The following is a 7211-nucleotide window of genomic DNA, read 5'->3' on the forward strand; positions in this document are numbered from 1 at the left end:
ACCAGGGAAGCCCTGTATTTCTTTTAAAAATTTTTTTATTTTATTTTATTTTTGTTGAAGTTTAGTCGACGTACGGTAATATTATGTAAGTTATGGGTGTATAATATAGTGATTCACAATGTTTAAAGGTTACACTCCATTTATGGTTATTATAAAATATTGGCTATATTCCCCACGTTGTACAATATATCCTCGTAGCTTATTTTATACCTAATAGTTTATACCTCTTAATCCCCTACCTGTATATTACCTCTCCCCCTCCCCTCTCCCCACTGGTAACCACTAATTTGTATTCTATACTTGTGTGTCAGCTTCTTTTTGTTATATTCACTAGTTTGTTGTATTTTTTAGATTCCACATATGAGCATACAGTATTTGTCTTTCTCTGTCTGATTTATTTCACTTAGCATAATGTCCTCCAAGTCCATCCATGTTGCTGCAAATGAGAAAATTTCATTCTTTCTTATGGCTGAGTAGTATTCCATTATATATATATATATATATATATATATATATATATATATATATATATATATATACACCCCACGTCTTCTTTATCCATTCATCTGTTGATGGACACTTAGGTTGCTTCCATATCTTGGCTATTGTAAATAGTGGTGCTATGAACACTGGGGTGCACATATCTTTTCAAATTAGTGTTGGTTTTTTTCAGCTATATACCCAGGAGTAGAATTGCTGGGTCATATGATAGTTCTATTTTTAGTTTTTTGAGAAACTTCCATACCATTTTTCACAGTGGCTGCACCAATTTACATTTCCCTCAACAATGTGCAAGCGTTCCCTTTTCTCCACATCCTCTCCAGCATTTTTTATTTGTGTTCTTTTTGATAATGGCCATTCTGACAGGCATAAGGTGATATCTCACTGTGGTTTCGATTTGCATTTCCCTGATGATTAGTGATGTTGAGCATCTTTACATGTGCCTATTGGCCATCTGTATTTCCTCTTTGGAAAAATGTCTATTCATTTCTACTCATTTTTTTTAACTGGGTTGTTTGGTTTTTTTGACATTGAGTTGTATGAGTTATTTGTATAAGACTCTTGTGTTTCTTGGGCTTCCCTGGTGGCGCAGTGGTTGAGAGTCCGCCTGCCAATGCAGGGGACACGGGTTCGTGCCTCGGTCTGGGAAGATCCCATATGCCGCGGAGCGGCTGGGCCCGTGAGCCATGGCCGCTGAGCCTGCGCGTCCGGAGCCTGTGCTCCGCAACGGGAGAGGCCACAACAGTGAGAGGCCCACATACCGCAAAAAAAAAAAAAAAAAAAAAAGACTCTTGTGTTTCTTTAGTTGTGAAACATGAGCCCAAGGTTGAACACCCTGTGATTTGACAGCAGTGTTAGCAACGAGTAAATCAGTATAAGGTCCCTTTTGGGCTCAAGATTGGTTTTCTCATGGTGGCATTTCTAGAATACCAGATGGCCTGCTTGTAAAGCACATGAGGGATCAGGAAGTTCTAAAGGGAAGGCAATCAAGGGAAGTCTCGACTTGTTGATTATAGGATCGAGTATATTTTGTTAATCCTTGACAGTACCTAAGGATGTTGCATTGAATTAAGTTAGAATCTTCCACTAGACAAGATGAATAAGGCGTCTTTGTGGGCCTTCCTGTGATCATTTCTAAAGGGGATAGCTTGCCTGGAGAGAGGGGTGGTGATCTGAGAGTCTTAAGAGCAAGGAGCAGTGCTTGTGGCCATATAAGTCCAGTCCTTCAGACAGTGGAGCCCGTTTGGTCTTGAGGATGCTGTTTCTATGCTCTTCCTCTGGCACCTGATGGCTGAGGATGGTGAGGATGGTGGAGTCTTTGACTAAATGTGTTGCCTTTTCAATTTCCTGTATAATTTTACCGATGAAAGGTGATCTTCTGTCACTAGAGATGGCAGAGGGGATGCCCCAAGTGGGGAAGCTTTGTTGCAGGAACACTTTGGCATCTGATGCTGCTGAGGCATTTGGGCAGGGGAAAGCCTCTAACCGTTTAGAAAACAGGCAGATGACAGTGAGAACACGTTGGTAGCCTTGTGCTTTTGGTAACTGGATAAAATCTATTTGCTAGTGAAGGAAGATCTGAGGGGGAGGTGCCTCCCTTCCTGCCCCACCTTTACAGGTTTGCCAGGGTCATGTTACTGGCAATCGAGGCAAGTGAACTGCTTGATTCAAATAAAAGCCAAAGGGTCCAAACTACTGTCTGTGTAATGCATCCTGCATCTTGTCCGTTGCATGTGAGTCATGTCATATAAACCACACACAGTGACTCAAGAGAGATACTTAAGAGCTACCAAGCAGCCGTCTGGGTGCTTGCAAAGTCCATCTGAATGGCTTGAACAGCCAGCTTTTCCCCATCCAGTTCTTTCTGAGTCTGAAGCTGTTATTTAGGCCATGTGGACCGCTTTTAAGACTTCCTTAGGAGTCATCCTAAATGAGTGCTCTCCCTCAAGAAAAGGTGAATAATCCCATTGGGGTCTAGGGCCTTGAAGCAGGATGCAGGGGGCATGGTCCCAAGGCTTAGAAACCACTTGGATTTCTTGGGTGGTTGGGGAAGGCACTGCTAATGTCTCGTATTTATCGGGCCTCATCTGAAAGTTTTTGTGCTGTGTCCTTCAGTTTTAGCTGTCATGATCTGCTGGGACAGTAACAATGCCTCTAGAAGTTCTGCTATTTGGGGCTCATTTTTGACTGGGGTACCAGCTGCTGTCATGAATCCTCTCTGTTTCTATCATGTACCAAAAATCAAGCACTAACCCAAAGGCGTAGCAGCTCTCAGCATAGATGTTCACCTTCATTCCTTATGCTCTTAGGCAAGCCCAAGTAAGAGCAATTAACTTGGCTACGTGGGCTGATCTGACATGTGGCAAGGCTCGATATTCTAGAGGTTTATATTGATCAGTGATGGCATATGCAGCCTGGAAGGCCCCATCTCCCTTCCGGAGGTAGGAGCTTTCAGCATGAAGAGTGAGGTCAACTTGGGGGAGGGGTTTTTCTGCTAAATCTAGCCTAGGACAGGATAATGATCTAGTGTTAACGACACAGTCATGGGACGTCCCATCAGTGGGTAAAGGAAGCAAGGTAGCAGGGTTAAGGTTTTGACAGTGACGTATTGTGATGTGAGAGGAAAAGAGTAGTAAGATTTCATAAGAGGTAAGTCGAGATGCAGAAAAGTACTGTGTGTTTTCATTAGGTAATAGGGTCTGTGCAGCATGGGGGACATGTATGTTAAGCAGATAACCTAATCCTCAGTCAGAGGTAGCCTGGACAAGTTTGGTGGTTGTAGCCATGGCTCACAGGCAAGGGGGATATGCCTTAGCTGCTGGGTCAAAGGCCAAACTATAATATCCCAGAGGTCTTTGGTGTCCATTATGCTTCTAGGATAACACTGAGGGCATGACCCTCTCATTCGTGCACAAACAAGGAAAAAGACAGGGAGTCGTTGGAAAGTTCAAGGGTGGGAGGTGAAAGCAGAGAGCCCTTAAGGTTCTTGAAAGCATCTTTGGATAGGGGGTCCTGGACTACTGGGTCTGGGGGGTGCCTCCCCAGTCACAGCATAGAGGGGTAAGGCAATCATAGAGAATTAGGTATCCACGGCCTACAATATACCACAAGACCCCAAAACCCTGTCCGTTGCCCTTCTCTTTCAGGGAGAGGAAAATGTTGAATAGCAGAGGCTCAGTCTGTGATCATTTTCCCTGCAGCTGAAATATCATGACCCAGATATCAGACACACAGAGAGCATATCTGAATTTCGTCTCTAGCCACCTCACGGCTCTTTCTTGCGAATGCCTTAAAAAGGTATTCAGTGTCCAAAAGGAGTTGTCCTAACTGCCAGAACATAGAAGGAGGTCATCTGCATACGGGATTAAAGTGGAGTCTCCTGGGAATTTAAGTCCCTCAAACTGGCATTCAGGGTGTGTGAGAAGGAAGTAGGAGCCTTAGTAAATCCTGGGGCATAACAGTCCAGGTATATTACTGGTTATCCCAGGAGAAGGCAAACAAGTACTGGATTCCTTATAAAGGGGAATCCTAAACAACGCGCAACACAAATTGAGGGCTGGGAAATATTGGGTGTTGGGAGGAACAGCAGACAGGATAGGGCCGGGATTGGGCACCAGGGCAAATCTGAGTTTCACGATTTTGATAAATCTCAGATCTGGACTAATGAACATCCTTGCCCATTGGGGGCTTTGATGATCCAAATGGGAGTTGTGCGTGGACTGCAAGTGGGAGCTCGATGTTTCCTGTCTGATTAATCTTGGATTATGGGGCAGAGCCTCTCAACGCCTTCTGGCCTTCAGTGCTATTGGGGAATCCTGTGGAGGGGCATGGAAAGATCGACTTCTATCTTAAGCGGTAGGCTTCCCCCTCCTCTCGAGGTCTGGCCACTCCCAGACCCATGTCTTTTTTTCTTACAATTTCAGCAAGGGTCTTGATCCATAGGAGACCGTGATTTTGGAGCTTGCCATAGATTAAAATTTTCATGTCCTTCTAGCTCTTTTAACTGAAATGCCATAAGCTTGTGTTGTGTATTTTCCAATTTTCTGGAAATAACATCTTCATAATGCTGGGCTAATGTCTGGAGCTCAGACATGTTTGCATTTTGCCAGTTAATATTATTTCTCTGTAACGTGTCATGAAGCTCTGGTCTGAGGCCATGTACAAAGCTTGTGGCCAGAGCAGAGGCTGTTAGGGAGGTCAGGTCCAGCCCCAGATGCTCTTTCCTGTTGTTCCTAATTGATGGTGGTGGTCAGCCACAGTTCATCTCTTTGCTGTTTACAATTTTGAATACACAGCCGACCAGTTTTGGTGAGAGGGACCCGAGGGATGGCTCCTGGTAACTTTCCTCTTACTTCCTTCGTTCTCCAATGAGAATCAGGGTCATCTGAGACCCTTGAGGGTCTTCAGGGATGGTGCTCCATTCGGCCTTTCCAAGCCAGAGGGAGGTATCCCCAGGGCCAGCCAATAGGTGGATAAGTTGACATAAATTGGGGAATCTGGAGAGTATGCTCCCAGAACAATCTTCAATTGAAGACTGAATAAATCTTCAAGAAATCTTTCCTTTTTCATTCGGGACTCAGGAAAATTCTTTTCTTTTTAAAATTAACTTATTAATTAATTTGGCTGCATCGGGTCTTAGTTGTGGCACGCAGGATCATTCCTTGAAGTACGCGGGTTCTTCATGGTGGTGCCCGGGCTTCTCTCTAGTTGTGGGCTTCTCTCTACAGGTTCAGTAGTTGCAGTGCGCGGGCTTCAGAACACGTGGGCTCGGTAGTTGCGGCACATGGGCTCTCTAGTTGTGGCACGCGGGCTCTAGAGCACATAGGCTTAGTTGTCCCGCGGCATGTGGGATCTTAGTTCCCCAACCAGGGATCGAACCCACGTCCCCTGCATTGGAAGGTGGATTCTTTTTTTTTTTTTTTTTTTTGTGGTACGTGGGCCTCTCACTGTTGTGGCCTCTCTCGTTGCAGAGCACAGGCTCCGGATGCGCAGGCTCAGCGGCCATGGCTCACGGGCCCAGCCGCTCCGCGGCATGTGGGATCCTCCCAGACCGGGGCACGAACCCGTGTCCCCTGCTTCGGCAGGCAGACTCTCAACCACTGTGCCACCAGGGAAGCCCGTGGAAGGTGGATTCTTAACCCTTGGACCACCAGGGAAGTCCAGGAAATTTCTTGATGATGGCATGTAATTCTGAGAGAGACCAAGGTTTAAATGTTCTCTTTTCTGTTTGCCTCCCTTTAGAATGGGTAACAACCACACCCTGAGCTTCATCTACAAGAGGTGGGGATCTGGAGAACCTTACAGTTTCAGGGAGTTGAGGGGCTGGGGTGCCGCTGGTGAAGGACGTTCTGGGAGAGAGGGACAGATATCATGGAGAGCTGGGAGGGGAACTCCGGGGCACTATGAAGGTGTCTAGGTTTCCTGGGTCAGAAAACATTTTCTTTTTAAATATTTATTTATTTGGTTGCGCTGGGTCTTAGTTGCGGCAGGTGGGCTTCTTTAGTTGTGGCTTGCAGGCTCCTTAGTTGTGGCAGGCAGGTGGGCTCCTTAGTTGTGGCATGTAAACTCTTAGTTGCGGCATGCATGTGGGATCTAGTTCCCCTACTAGGGATCGAACCTGGGCCCCCTGCATTGGGAGCGCAGAGTCTTAACCACCACGCCGCCAGGGAAGTCCCAGAAAACATTTTCTGAAGACATTATTTAAGAACTTCAATAGTTTGAATGAGGTTTGAATCATTTAGCTGTTTTCGGCTTCTTCATACCGAGTGAAGAAAGTGGACCACTGTGCATCAGAAATTTTAGTTCCCTTTTGCCCTAGGGCTTCCCCTTGGGTGGACTAATTTGAGCAGATCCCAGGAGCCCCAGAGGGGCTGTGTTAGCTTAAGAGAGTTTGTGGTCAAGTTTTGCCAACAAAAGCAGACAGTACTAGGGCCGTAGAAGCATGTGGCCAGCAGGAGTCTGAGGAGAGTTCCCGGTGATTAAGAAGCCCCCATGTTCTTGACTAATAGTGCCTTTACACGTACGAACAGAAAAACATGGGATTCTAACCCAGCCTGTCCCTTACAGGGACCAGCCTCGTACCAACAGAAAAGCCTAGGACTCTGACCTAGCTTGTTACAGAGAAACCCAGGACTCTAGCCTGGCTTTGGCTTGTCTAGGGCTCTAACCCAGTTTCTAGAGTATACTCTGAGTCCTAAGAATCAAGATCTGTCCTCATTCCGCGTCAATGGACATTTATCCAGAGCACTGGGTTTTGGAGTCGGCCTCACCACTGGATCCCCAAACCAGCAAGCAGACCGGAGACAAAACGTGTAGGTAGGTGTGCCCTGTGAGGCCTGGCTGTCGCATCTGAGGATTCAGTGGTGGTTCTGATCCAGATCTGAATCATGGCACCAAAAACTGTTCAAGAGAACTAGAGCTGGACAGAGGTTAAAGTAGTAAAGAGACATTTTATTCAGAAAGACTATTGCAATAGGGGGAGAGTGATTCAGTTATATATATGTATATCTAACTGAATGTAGCCTCAGTCACCCAGCTTTAAACCACCACCCCCATCTCACCTCTATCTTTTCATCTAGCCCCTAACCTCCCTGCTTTTTTTCCTGGAGTCTTTTGAAGTAAAGCCCAGACACCTCATTTCACAGCACAGTTTCATTCTGAGACCCTGCTGTGGTGTGAGAGGTTATACAAACAGCTCTGGATCCGAAGCC

The sequence above is a fragment of the Aethalodelphis obliquidens genome, unplaced genomic scaffold (genome assembly GCF_003676395.1).
Source record: "Aethalodelphis obliquidens isolate GAN/ISIS:26980383/991018 unplaced genomic scaffold, ASM367639v1 scaffold20, whole genome shotgun sequence".
Lineage (NCBI taxonomy): Eukaryota > Metazoa > Chordata > Mammalia > Artiodactyla > Delphinidae > Aethalodelphis > Aethalodelphis obliquidens.